The sequence below is a fragment of the Petaurus breviceps genome, unplaced genomic scaffold (assembly GCF_028583685.1).
Source record: "Petaurus breviceps papuanus isolate PSGF00001 unplaced genomic scaffold, PetGlider_PUasm1.0 90579, whole genome shotgun sequence".
NCBI classification, from domain to species: Eukaryota; Metazoa; Chordata; class Mammalia; order Diprotodontia; family Petauridae; genus Petaurus; species Petaurus breviceps.
Window position 1 is genome coordinate 5,142,342 of NW_027187278.1, and position 14,706 is coordinate 5,157,047.

Below are 14,706 nucleotides of genomic sequence, written 5' to 3' on the forward strand. Positions count from 1 at the left end.
AAAAGTTTATAATGGAGGGGAAGAACAGGAAGACAAAAGGGAATGGGTCAACCTTATTCCCACTGAATTTGGCTTAGGGAGGAACTGACATACCCACTAAAAAGGGAATCTCACTCTACAGGATGGTAAGGGGGAAAGGGATGAGAGGGGGGATGATGGAAGGGAGGCCAGGCTGTGGGGGGGGAGGTAAGTTGGAAGCACCCACTTTTTGATCAAAGTAGAGAATAGAACAAGTGGGAGGTGGGATAGAAGGGAGGGAAATATAGTCAGTCTTTTCCAATATATCCACTATGAAAATGTTTTGCATATCTGCACATGTACTTGAATTGCTTATCTTCCCAGTAAGGGTGGGTGACAAGGGAGGAGGGGAATGAATCTACAATTCCAAGTTTTAAAATAGAATGTTTAAATGTATATACCATTATTAATATTATATTTACATGTGACTGGAAAATAAGATCTACAGACATTGGGCCATAGGGATCCACCATGCCCTACTGGAAAGTAGGAGAGGGTATGGGAAAAGACATGGGAGAGAGCAGATTGGAGGAGGCTATATCCAGTGGGATCACTATTTTGGGTTGGTGGGTAGCGGAAAAACACAGAGAAAACTTGTAACTCAAAATCTTTCGGAAATGAATGACGTAAACTAGAAGTTAATAAAGCATTTCATAAAAAATAAAAAGAAATATAGTTACTCTTTTACTACTTATATTGAATTGCTTGTCTTCCCAGTGGGGATGGCTGAGGAGGGAAGAAGGGAAAGAATCTGAAAATCAAAGTTTTAACAACAAATCTTAAAAACATTGTTTTTTTTACATGCAACTGGGAAACAAGATATAAAGGCACTGTGGTACAGAAATCCATCTTGCCCTACTAGAAAGTTAGGGGAGGGGGGATTGAGGAGGATATAACAGAGAACAGGTTGGGGGAAGGTGTATGTAGTAGGCTGGCTATCTTGGGGTGAGGGGTAGGAGAAAGGGAGAAAATTTATAATTCAAAATCTTGTGGAAATGAATATTGAAAACTAAAAATAAATTGGAAAAACTGACCTGGAAAACAGATACAGGAAAGATAATTGGACTCACTGAAAGGCATGATTTTTTTTAAGACCGTAGGCATCATTTTTCAGGATTATCAAAGAAAATTAGCCTGATATTCTAGAACTGGAGAGTAAAATTATAATAGGAAGAATTCACTGATCACCTGCTAAAATAAATGTCAAATAAAAATGGGGAGAAATCTTGGTAGTGCAATTCATTGTGTGCTTGACTTGTAGTCGTGGAAGCCCAAGTTTAAATATATCCTGAACTAGTGATGGCCTCAGACACATACTAGTTATTTAACCCTGGACAAGTCACTTCATTTTGTCTCATTTTCCTCTAACTTGGGTAATAATAATCTTACCTACTTCAAATTGTTGTGATAATCATGAGATAATAGTTTCTAAAGTTCTACACAAATACCACCTGTCATTTTTATCTTGGTTGTATTTTTTTATCTAGTATAGTAGAGAAATGAGTGAAACTAAGAACAAATCATTGGTGTAATAAGGGAAAAAAATCCTCTACTCTGGATTTGGAATAGATGACTAATATTTGAGTCCTGATTATATTATTTGTGGCATTGGGCAAATGGGTTAATTTCTCTTGGACTTTCTTTTCTCACTAGCAAAATGAAAAGATAATCTTTATAAGCTAGGTATCAACCTTTCAATTGTGTGATTTATCGGTTTAATGATATTTCTTCCAAAGAGACTCAAAGATTAGGATTCTTTCAAGGTTTCGTTTTTCCTCTTCCAATTAAAGGTGACGGTTATTGATTAACACAATATGTATTACATCCTGTTTGTAGACACTAGACACATTACTCACCAAGTGAGAGGTGGTTTAAATGGATATTTGATTGATATTTGTTTTCTCAAATTTATACTTTTTTTAAGTTGATATCTTCTCAAGTTCAAAGTTCGTTTTCATAAAGAAATTTCCACATATCCATACAATTTCTAGAGCTACAAGGTCTCTTCGTGATAATCTAGTCTGATTGCATAATTTTAGAGATGAGAAAACTGAGCTCCAGAGAGGTTAATAATCCATTCTAGGTCAGAGGTGTTAAACAGTGGCCCACAATTCTGCTGAGTATTGCCTGATTCAGATTAAAATGTAATCTGGAATTTTTTAACAAAATACATAGAAATCAAGTAAAAAATGTAGTTAATATTACATTGTAAAATTAAGTCAATATGAGGTCAAAAGGATCCTTGTGTATATTATAGTGTCCTCCATTTCTTTTTTTTTTAATAACTGACTTGTTTTTATTAACACATGTACATTTACTTGTTTTCTGGCTTGTTGAAGCAGTAGCTTAGACAACACTTGCCACAATAATGTCTGTCAAAATGGCTAGCCATAAAGACTCCAGCACCACATTCATCAGAAGGGCACTCCCATCAAAGGAAGCTAATCTTGCCATTCTCTCAACCTTATAGTACTTCAGAACAGCAAACTTAATCTTCTTTCTCTTATCCTTGTTCTTTTGGGGAGTGGTATAAGACTTCTTTCTCTTATTGGCACCACCACAAATCCTCAGAACAAGATGAAGGGTAAAATCCTTCTGAATGTTGTAGTCAGACAAGTATTATTCCTTAACACTAACACTGATTTGTTGTTCAGTTGGTTTTCAGTCTTGGCCAACTTTTCACGAACTCATTTGAGGTTTTCTTGGCAAAGGAAGTGGAGTGGATTGCCATTTCCTTGTGCAGCTCATTTTACAGATGAGGAAACAGAAACAAATAGAATCAAGTGACATGTTCGGAACCAAACAGCTAGTAAGTGTTTGGAGTTACGTTCAAACTCAGGAAAATGAATCTTCCTTACTACAGACCTAGAATTCTATTCACTGCACCACCTCCCTTCCAATGATGCTTATTAATATTGACTAAATGATTACAAAAACAAAATGATTACATATTATCTTCATTACTGTCTGTCTAGCTGGTTATCTTGCTCTACAAAGCAAGATTAATATATATCATTTAATGGTCAGAGGTTTGTCTGACCTTTCCCTGACTTTGGAGCAGCAATACTATTTGTCCAATCTCCTATGACTACATAAAAAGCCATTATGAACAACTTGAATTTAATATCCCTGTGAAAATAAAAGGTCTTTCCCAGTAGATGTAACTCACTACATAGGGTAAAGAACAATTGTAGCAAGAATTGTCAATGTTATTGAAAAGCTTCTTAGGACATTGAGTATATATCTACTTGAGTAAACAATTTTAAAAAATTAGAAACACTATATGAAAGTGGTTAGAATATTAGCCTTGATCTCAGTAATCCTAGGTTCTAGTCTTGCTTATGATACTAGTTATATGCAAGTTGTGTTTTCTCAGTACCAAAGACTACTTTCCAAAATTAGATGTTACAATTAATAAATATGTTTTTCTCAATGAATCTAAAATTAATCATTGCTTGCATAAAGTATGACTTCTTTGATTTCATGAAAAAACATGGAAATTATGTAGTAAGACTTGTTGAAAAGACTTAAAGAAGTAGCATATTGTCTTCATATCTGATTTACTTATTAATCCCCCAAAACAAACAAAAAATAAGACTAGAAAATTAATTTGCTTTGCTATTGTTTTGTTTTAAAATATGTATTAGTAGGCCAGAAGCTCAGGGAAGGGGAGTCGCTGTGGTTTCCTGCTTCAACAGTGCTTGAAGGGAACCCACTGCTTGATTCCAGGCCAGAGCCACCCTCAGCCACCTCTCCACCTTCACCTCCACTAACTAACACTCCTTCAGTCCTATGGTCAAGCAGCAGCCCCCTGCTCAGCCACCCCGGCCCTAGCCGCCATGGCTGCTGCCTCTACCTCCTCCACCGCCGCCATGACCACCTAGTCCCCCTCTCAGGTGTGGCAGAACTACCACCAGGACTAGGAGGCCGCCATCAAGTGGCAGATCAACCTGGAGCTCTACGCCTCCTACGTGTACCTGTTCATGTCCCACTACTTCGACCACGAGGATGTGGCGCTCAAGAACTTCACCAAGTATTTCCTCCACCAGCCTCAGGAGGAGTGTGAGCCCACCGAGAAGCTGATGAAGCTGCAGAACCAGCGAGGCGGCTGCATCTTCCTGCAGGACATCAAGAAACCCAAACTGGAGGACTGGGAGAGCAGGCTGAATGCCATGGAGTGTGCTCTGCACTTGGAAAAAAAAAATATCATTCAGTCATTACTGGAATTGCACAAGCTGGCAAGTGACAAGAATGATCCCAGCTTATGTCATTTCATAGAAACCCACTACCTCGATGAACAGGTCAAGTCCATCAAACAGCTGGGTGATCATATAACTAACCTGCGCAAGATGGAGGCCCCCGATTCTGGCATAGTGGAATATCTTTTTACAAGCACACCCTTGGAGAAAGAGAGCTAAACCACACCTGGCTTCCCCCATATCTGGGAACTGTGGGCGCCACTCCTACTGTCTTTCAGTGCATGCATATTTTGATTAATTGACCTTTTCATAGTCTGTACAAAAAAGCTACCATCATTTACATCCCAATAAAGTGATTTGGTACTGATGAAAAAAAAATATATATATATATATGTATTACTAGAAATGGTGGAATGCATATGGACCCTAAATGTCTGTTGTTTCAAATGGCCTAACACTAGAAACAGATAGAGATGTATTAAAAAAAAAATGAACATAAAGAGATTGAATAACATATGCTTTGTAACTACACAGTGAATATCATTAGACCTTTCCATATGGCTTTTAAGTGAATGCTCCTATATGTAATGAAATAAAAATGTTACTTCGGTGCCATTTCCATAAAGTTTCCAAAAAAACGGCATTTTATAGACCTTGAAAAAATAACACAATTCACCTGGAAGAAAAAATGTTCAAGAATATCAAGGCTATCAATGAAAAAAAAAATATGAAGGAAGGAGGCATAGTAGTACCAGATTTCAAACTAAATTACAAAGCAGTAATCATTAAAATAATCTGCTACTAACTAAGAGGAAGAGTGTTGGATAGAAAAAATAGGATTAGGTGCACAATTCTCAGTAGTAAATGATTATAGTAGCTGGGTAGCTCAGGGGACAGAATGTTGTACCTGGAGTCAGGAAGACCTGAGTTTTTTTTTTCTTTTTTCCTATCTCTCCTAACTTCTCTACTTTACTTCTAGCTGCTACCTTGCCTTCCTAATACCACTCCAGCAATCACTCCCTTATCCTCCCATTCCCCTAAATTTAAACACCCTTCTATACACCCCTTTTAAACTATTTCTTTATGTCAGTTCTAAAGATCACACCTTGATACTCCCCCCATTCCCTTAAAGTTTTATTTCTTTTTTAAATTTAGATTTTTACACTCTTGTAGTTGTATATGTATTTTCCCCTCTTAAATCCATTCCCAATGAAAGTAGATTTCCAGAACTGAGAGCCCCTCTCCTCCATCTACTTCCTCTGTGTTTGTTCTTCCTCTAGTACAAAATTTGTATAAAATAATTCGTCTTTTAGCTGTTGGTCAATGGTTTTACTTTTTGAAGTCATTGGTGGGTTATTTTTTCTTTATTTCTACTTTCCCCTCTTGTTCTAATGTTTCAGGACAATTTTCTTTAATCATTTTTTTTGTATTATTGTGTTGATTATTTTTTGATCCAAACTTTCAAGTAGTAATATTAATCTTATGTTTTCTTTTCTTTATTTGTTCTCTAGATCAGTTATAAGATATTTCACATTCTCTTCTATTTCTTTATATATATCTGGAAGTCCTTTTCAATTGGTTGATTTTCTTGTAATATAATCTTGTTTTTTCTGGTATTTTTCTTATTCTTTTTTTTTACTTTTCCCTCAATCTCTATCATTTGATTTTTAAATTTTTTTTAAAGTTCTTACTTCAGTGAATTTTTGGTGGGCAGATGATCATTTGACATTATTACTCTTTGGGGTTGAAAGTGGTTTCTTTATTTTAGCAACCTTTTCTGAAAACAAATTCCATTCTTCTCTATTTCCATTTAAATGTTATAATAAATATACAGTTCTCAAGATGTTAACAAGTATCATCCTTGGGACAGAGCCAAGATGGCTTCATAGAAGCAGGAAAATTCCCTGCTCTCCACCCATAACCACCTCAAATACCTATAAAACATGACTCCAAGCAAACTTTAGGGCTACAGAACCAACAAAGTGACAGAGAGAAACAAACCTCTTGCTGAAGATAGCCTGGCAGACCAGCAGAAAGTGTCCATCACAGCTGGCTAGGAGTAGAGCCCAGCCCCAAATGAGCCAGTGGTTTTAGCTACAGAGCAGCCTGACCAACCACAACTAGAGGGACATCAGGAGAATAGATCACCAGCAGCTGTGTTTCCAGAATTATCAACCCTTGGATACCAAAGAAAAAGTGAGAGGTCAATGTGGACTCTGTAGGAACAGGGAGTTTGGGAGTGCAGTCTGACTTCTGCCCCTGGAGGAAGAAGCAGTTGAGGTGTGGCAGCCATCTGGATGTGGCTGCTTCAGAACTCCTGGCCTGCAGATTGTAGGGAGACCACGTGACCATTCTGAAAGGCATTTGCTCTTGCTTTAACCTGCTTGGATTTGGATTGCTGTCTAGAGTAGAGGTCTTGTGATGTGTCACCAATGAGCCAGAGTGTGTGGAGGCTTCAGAGAGGGCAGCCAACTAATAGCTCCAGCAGCTGTGAAAACCCCAGCAATTTGAGACAAAGCTCTCTTCTCTGGAAGCATAGTTTTGCTGTGGCAAAAAGCTCAAAAGTCAAGTAACTGAATGACAACCTGAGCAAGCAAAGGAAGCAAAGAAAGCAGAGAAATTCAACTTTGGATTCCTTTTAGGGGGACAAAAAGGATCAAAGCATGGAACAGAAAGAAGATAACAAAGTCAGACCTCCTGCACCAAAAGCTTCCAAGAAAAATGTGAACTGATTAAAGGCCATAGAGGAGCTTAAGCAGGATTTCAAAAACCAAATAAGAGAAGTAAAGGAAAATTGGGGAAGAGAAATGAGAATGATGCAAGAAAATCAGGAAAAGAGGCTAAAAGAGCCAAAAAGGAGAAGAAAGCCTTAAAAAAACAAATTTGTCTGATGGAAAAATAATCTCAAAAGCTCACTGAAGAGAATTATTCCTTCAGAATTATATTGGAACAAATGGAAGCTAGTGACTTTATGAAAAATCAAGATACTATTAAACACATTTAAACAAATGAAAAAATAGAAGGCAATGGGAAATATCTCATTGGAAAAACCACTGACCTGGAACATGAATCCAAGAGAGATAATTTAAAAATTATTGGACTACCTGAAAGCCATGATAAAAAAATAGCCTAGAAATTATCCTTCAAAAAATTCTCAAGAAATTTGCCCTGATGTTTTAGAACAAGAGGGTAAAACATAAGTTGAAAGAATCCACTGATCGCCTCTTGAAAAATATCCCAAAAAGAAAATTCCTAGGAATATTATAGCCAGGTTCCCAAATTCCCAGAGCAAGGAGAAAATATTACAAGCAGTCAAGAAGAAACAATTTGAATATTGTGGAAACACAATCAGGATAACACAGGATCTGGCAGCTTATACATTGAGGGATCGAAGGCTTGGAATATGATATTCCAGAGGTCAAAGGAGATGGGATTAAAACCAAGAATCACCTCCCCAGCAAAACTGAGTTAAGGTCACTGAATGAAATAGAGGACTTTAAAGCATTCCTGATGGAAAAACAAGAGTTGAGGGGCGGCCAGGTAGCACAGCAAGAGCACCGGCTCCAGTGTTGAGAAGACCTGGAGATCGAATCCCAGGCTCAGACACTTAGCACCCACCCAGAAACACCTGGCCATGTAACCTTGTGCTCAGCAAGTAAGAGCACCGGCTCCAGTGTCGGGATGACCTGGATCAAATCCGGGCTCAGATACTCAGCACCACACCCAGAAATAACTGGCCGTGTAACCTTGAGCAAGTTACTTAGCCCCGATTGCTTTAAACAAAACAAAACAAAACAAAACAGAGTTGAATAGAAAATTTGATACACATTTGATACAAATTCAGATACAAGTAGCAAGAGAAGCATGAGAAGGTAAACAGGGAAAAGAAATCATGAGGAACTTATCAAAGTTGATCTATTTACATTCCTATATGGAAAAATAATAATTGTAACTTATGAAACTTTTCTCAGTATCAAAACAGTTGAAGGGAATATAAATGTATATATACATAGATATGTCTATATAGGAGTATAGGAGGGTAGAGTATATGGGAATATGAATACATATGTGAGTGTGTGCATATATTTGTACATGTATACATAGAGGGCACAGGACCAATTGCATAGGAAGGGATGATACTTAAAAGGTGAAATTGAGAGGTGAGAGAGGAATATAATGAGAGGAAATGGGGAGAGACAGAATGGGTTAAATTATCCCATAGAGAAGAGTTAAGGGAAAAGTGTTACAATGGAGGGGAAGAACAGGAAGGCAAAAGGGAGTGGGTCAACCTTACTTTCATTGAATTTGGTTTAGTGAGGGAATGACATACATACTAAATAGGGTATCTCACCCTACAGGAGAGTAGGGGGTAAAAGGATGAGAGGGGGGATGATGGAGTGGAGGTCAGCTTGGGCGGGGGATGCATGTTAGAACCACACACTTTTGAAAAGGCGCAGTCAAAGTAGAGAATAGAACAAGTGGGGGAAGGGATAGGATGGAGAGAAATAGAATCAGTCTTTCACAATATATCCACTATGGAAATGTTTCACATAGTTACATGTGTACAACCTATATTGAATTGCCTATCTTCTCAGTATGGGTGGGTGACAAGGAAGGAAGGGAAAGTATCTGGAATTCAAAGTTTTAAAATCAAATGTTTTAATATATTATTATTATTATTATTATTACATTTAACTGGGAAACAAGATATACATGGACCGGGGTGTAGAGATCCATCTGGTCCTACTGGAAAGTTAGAGGGAGTATGGGGGAGGATATAGGAGACAGCAGATTGGGGGAGGGGATATACAGTGGGATGGTGGATATGGAAAAGATGGGGAGAAAATTTGTAACTCAAAATCTTGTGGAAATGAGTGATGTAAAATAAAAATAAGCATAAAATTTAATTAAAATATAAAAAAACCAAGTATTATCCTCCCACATAGGAAAGTAAACAGTTTGCTCTTATTGAATAATATTTTTTTTTCTTTATTTTTTCGTGTTTACCTTTTTATGCCTCTCTTGTGTCTTTTATTTGTGGGAGGCTAGGTGGCATTTGAAGATCAAATTTTCCATTTCGCTCTGGCCATTTCGTTAGGAAGGATTTGAAGCCATTTATTTTATTAAATATCCATCTCCTTGCCTGAACAATTATGCTCAATTTTGCTGTGTTTCTGATCCCTACTTGTAGTCCAAACTCCTTTGCCTTAGAGAATATCATATTCCAATTCCCCCAACTTTTAATGTAAAAACTGCTAGTTCCTGTGTAATCTTTTTTTTAAGCAAATGGGGTTAAGTAACTTGCTCAAGGTTACACAGCCAGTTATTTCTGGGTGTGGTGCTGAGTATCTGAGCCCGGATTTGATCCAGGTCATCCCGACACTGGAGCCGGTGCTCTTACTCGCTGAGCCACCTGGCAGCCCCTAAGCAATTGGGGTTAAGTAACTTGCTCAAGGTTACACAGCCAGGTGTTTCTGGGTGGGTGCTAAGTGTCTGAGCCTGGGATTTGATCTCCAGGTCTTCTCAACACTGGAGCCGTTGCTCTTACTTGCTGTGCTACCTGGCCGCCCCATTTCCTGTGTAATCTTGACAGTATTTCCATAATATTTGAATTTTTTCTTTCTGACTTCTTACAGTATTTTGTCCTTGACCTGATAACTCCGGAATTTGTCTACAATATTTCTTGGAGTTTTCAATTTGGGATATCTTTCAGGAGATGTCTGGTGGATCCTTTTGATAACTATTTTACCCTTAGGGTCTAAGACCTCTGGACAGTTTTTCTTAATAACTTCTTGCATGATATTGTCCATGCTTTTTTTTTTCATCATGACTTTCTAGTAGACCAATAGTTTTTAGATTATTTCTTCTCAATCTGTTTTCCAGGTCAGTTGTTTTTACAATGAGATATTTTACATTTTCTTCTATTTTTTTTCATTCATTTTTGTTTGACTGAATCTTGATGCCCCATAGAATCATTACCTCCTACTTGTTCAGTTGTACTTTTTAACAAATTGTTTTCTTCAATTAGCTTTTGTGCCTCCTTTTCTGTTTGGCATTTTTTTCCTTTTAAGGATCTATTTTCTCCAGTTAGGTTTTGTACCTCCTTATCCATTTGGCCAATTTTACTTTTTAAGGAATTGTTCTCTTCAGTGATTTTTTCCCCCATTTTGTCAATTACATTTTTTAAATAATTGGTAATTTTTTTTCTTCTACTTTTTTAGTTTGCCTTTTAAAATCCTTGTTGAGCTCTTCTAAAAATGCTTTTTGGGCTTGAGACCAGGTTATATTCCCTTTTTAGGTTTAAGATCTGGGTATAATATCAATCCTTTCCTCTTTTGAATTTGTATTTTGATCTTCCCTGTCCCCATATTAAAAATCTTTGGTCTTTGATTTTCCATTCTGCTCATTGTGATTGCCTTTTTTCCTGGCTTTTAAAGTGTATCTCTGCTTCTGGGGCACAGAGCACTCTGCTCCATGCTCCTTGTACTAGGAGCACTCTGGTTCTGTCAGTGAAAAGGTATACGATGTTGCAGTTTACCTGGTGCTGAGTTGAAATGGTTGGTGTATGCCAAGGCTGAGGCCCAGTGAGATCTTTCTGCATTTCCCTGGGGTTACACTGAAGCTCACAGCGTAAGATGTGGGGGAAGGGTGGTCTGGCTGCCAGAGGTCTCCACTTCCAAGGACTGTGCTGGAGCACAAGTAGGTTCACCTGCTGGTGGATGCCCATCTGTGCCTGTGACTGCCATTTCCCCTGGCTGAGAAAAGGCATTGTCACTTTCCAGCTCTATCCCCCTATGTCCCAGGATCTTCCACTCATCCACTGAGGTGGGGATTGCTGGGATGCCTTCTGTCCTGCACTGGTCCCCTTCAGCCATAGCAAGAGGGACCCTTCCTGTCAATCTCCCTAGCCTCCTGAGCCAAAAGACTGCTATACCTCTTCTTCTGGCTCCACTATTCTAGGGTTTTTTTCTGGAACAATAATCTCTGGGTTTTTCCAGGTCAACAAGGGGGGAGGAAGGAGAAGAATGACATCATTTATGGTTTACTCTGCCATCTTTGTTCTTGAAAGTTCAAATAGGTGACTTTGAAACATGTAGTTTTTGGGTGGAATTCCCCAGGAGCAGCTGTTGGTACTGCCAAAAGCCCTGCACTTCTATCTCACCCAGCTCTGACAGACTCCTGTCCTGCATTGAGAAAATTGGAAATCATCACTTCCACAGGTGTCCAGTCTGTCAGGGCCTGCTCCTGCTTCTCTATGACGAGATCTGTGCTAGTGCAGCTTGAATGCTCTGTATGCCCTCCCCCCCGCCCCCTGCAGTAGAACATATCCTACCCATAGAGTTTCAACGTTGTCCTGGGCTAGAAAACTGCCAAATTCTGTCTCCAAGTGGATTCTGTGACTATAAGCTTTGTTCAGATTCATTTTTAGCTGTATCTGAAGGAATTTGTGGAAAAGCTCAAGTGAGTCCCTGCTTTCACTCTACCATCTTGGGTCCACCATTTCTCTATCCCCATAATAGCTCTATATGGTTGGATTATTTCTCCTTTGACTGTGCATTTCTTTTTTGTAATAATTTAGCTGTTATAATCACCTCTAGTCCTGGAGTACAGGTGATGGTGCCTCTGGCCTCTGAGTCTCTTTAGTTCTGCCCTCTGACCTTGAATTAAAACCAAGCCCTCCAATCTCCTGTAAGTAGCCACAGCCAGCAGTGTCTCTGCCTCACTTGTTTCTGCATTCACTGTGTGTGTGCTGGCTCCTTCTTGCCCCTGCTACTCTCCACAGCACTACTGGGTCTAGTGTTCCTTGTCAGCAGAGGTTCCCTAGATCTTCTCCAGGTCAGATATCTAATTCCCCTCACTGTCCCAGAGATAAAAGATCCTATAGTGGCCGAGGCAGTCTCCCAACACAGCTAAACCCAGAGCTTACAACTTTTTAAGCAGCTTGCTGCTTTTTGTTAAAGGAACCCTAACCTGGAGGTTTTTACTCTTCACAAGGAAGAAATCTAATCCTGGGATTTTCCTTCAGATCTTCTCCAATTGTCCCAAGAGGACACCTGTTCCGCTCCTATCTTATTTGTTTTCATTGCTCTAATTTCACCTAGAGGCACTATTTTATCCCTTTTGTGAAGAAAAATCTTGAGAACTTGAAATTTTCTGACCTTTTCTCCCATCCCCCCAGGATCCTCTCAAGATCTGAGTTTAAATCTAGCTTCAGATGTGACTCTGTGCAAGTCACTTAACTACTGTTTGTTCTAATCCATTACAGAAGGAAATGATTAATCACTAAAATATCTTTTCCAAGAAAGCCCCATATGGGGTCACAGAAAGTCAAACATAACTGAATAACAGCAATGTAATGTTTGATAAATCCAAAGACACAAAACTTGGGGGTAAGGCCTCACCATTTGACAAAAATTGTAGCGAAAATGAAAAAGCACTTTTAAAGAAAGTAGGCATACACCAATATTTTAAACTGTGTACCAAAATATTGTCTAAAGGGGTAAATGATTTAGTTGTATAAGTGGAATTAGGGGAGTGTGGAAAATTGTACCTATTAGTAGATACAGAGAACAGAAGAGTTTATGACCAAACCAAAGGGAGAGGATTACAGGAAATAAAATGTATGTTTGATTTCATTCAATTAAAAAGTTTTTGACAAACAAAATTATTGTAGAAAAATTAGAAGGAAAACAGGGAACTAGAAAAAAATACAGTAAATTACTCTGAGAAAGGCTTTATTTCACAAATAAATTGAGAATCGGGACTGCTGAGTGGTGCAGTGCATAGAGCACCAGCTCTGGAGTCAGGAGGAGTCTGAGTTCAAATCTGGATTCAGACACTTAACACAAAAACTAGCCATGTAACCTTGGGCAAGTCACTTAACCCCAATTGCCATACAAAAAAAAAACAAACAAAAAATAATATATATATAGGGAATTGAATCAAATGTATAAAAATAAGAGTCATTCTCCAATTCCTAAAGGATCAAAAGATACAAGCAGACAGTTTTCAGAAGAAGAAAAAAAAGGTATCAAATTGCATGAAAAAAATGCTTTAAATTACTATCGATTAGAGAAATGCAAATTAAAAGAACACTGAAGTACAACCTTACACTTATCAGATGGGCTAATATGACAGAAAAAAAATGACAAAAGCTGGAGAGGATGTGGAAAAACAAAACAAAACAATTAATGACTTGCTGGTGGAGTTATGAATTGTTTCAACCACTCAGAAGAAATATTACCTAGAAACAATCAAACTGTGCATACCCTTTGACGTAACAATATCATGACAAGGTCTGTATCCCAAAGAGATCAAGGCAATGGAAAAAGACCTATTTGTACAAGCATAGTTATAATGTCTTGTTTTGTGGCAAAGAATTGGAAATTGAGGGGATACTCATTAATTGGAGAATGACTAAAGAATTCTGGTATATTATTGTGATGGAATACTATTATGCTATAGGGATGACAACTAGAATGCTTTTAGAAAAACCTGGAAAAACTGATAGGAATCGATGCAAAGTGAAGAGAGTAGAACAAGGAAAAACATTGTACACAATACAGCAATGTTAGGAAGGACCAATTGTAAATGGATTTGTTACTTTGATTAAGATAATGATCTAAGACAATTACAAAGGACCCAATGATGAAAAATGATATCTACTTCCAGAAAGAAAACTGATGAATTCTGAGAGTTGATTAAAGCATACTTTTTAATTTTCTTTTCTATGTGTGTTTTACATGTCTAATACAGAAATATAGTTTTTTTCTTTCTGTTTCTCTCTTTCTTTCTTTCTTTCTTTCTTTCTTTCTTTCTTTCTTTCTTTCCTTCCTTCTTTCTCTCCCTGTCTCTCTGTCTCTCTGTCTCTCTGTCTCTGTCTCTGTCTCTGTCTCTGTCTCTGTCTGTCTCTGTCTATCTCTGTCTCTCTCTCTGTCTCTGTCTCTCTCTCTGTCTCTCTCTGTCTCTCTCTGTCTCTCTCTCTCTGTCTGTCTCTCTCTCTGTCTCTCTCTCTCTCTCACTCTCTCTCTCTCTCTCTCTCTCTCTCTGTCTCTCTCTCTCTCTCTCTTTCATTTGTATTAGCCATAATATTGCTTGCCTTATGAATGTTTAGGGGAGGAGCAGGAGTCAAGGATATAATTTGGAGCTCAAAATGAACATAAAGAATGTTTTAAAACGTACATTAATTGTGAATTATTTAGCCAAATAAATAAAGATATGTTGGAAAAAGAAAAAAGGGAAGGAAAATGTGTTACAGAGTATGTTTATTTTAATTGACTAGTTTCATTTGTCTGAAATGTAAGGGTTTAGAAGTAAGGAGTAGATTTTAATTTTAGAGTTTGAAGGCACCTTACAATCACCTTAATCCAAAATCTAATATTCTGTAGGTAAGGAAAATACAATTCTGGCATTGTCACTTTCCCAAGATCAAATTGCAATTCTGTGGCAACTAGAATTTTCTATCTCATAGTCATGAATATTTCCATTA

The 14,706-nt window shown here is 37.9% G+C and overlaps 1 pseudogene; it reads left to right on the forward strand.

Annotated features, from left to right (window-relative positions):
• Window positions 1-3,884: 3,884 nt before the first annotated feature.
• LOC138142461 (ferritin heavy chain-like) lies at window positions 3,885-4,519 on the forward strand (annotated as a pseudogene).
• Window positions 4,520-14,706: the final 10,187 nt, after the last annotated feature.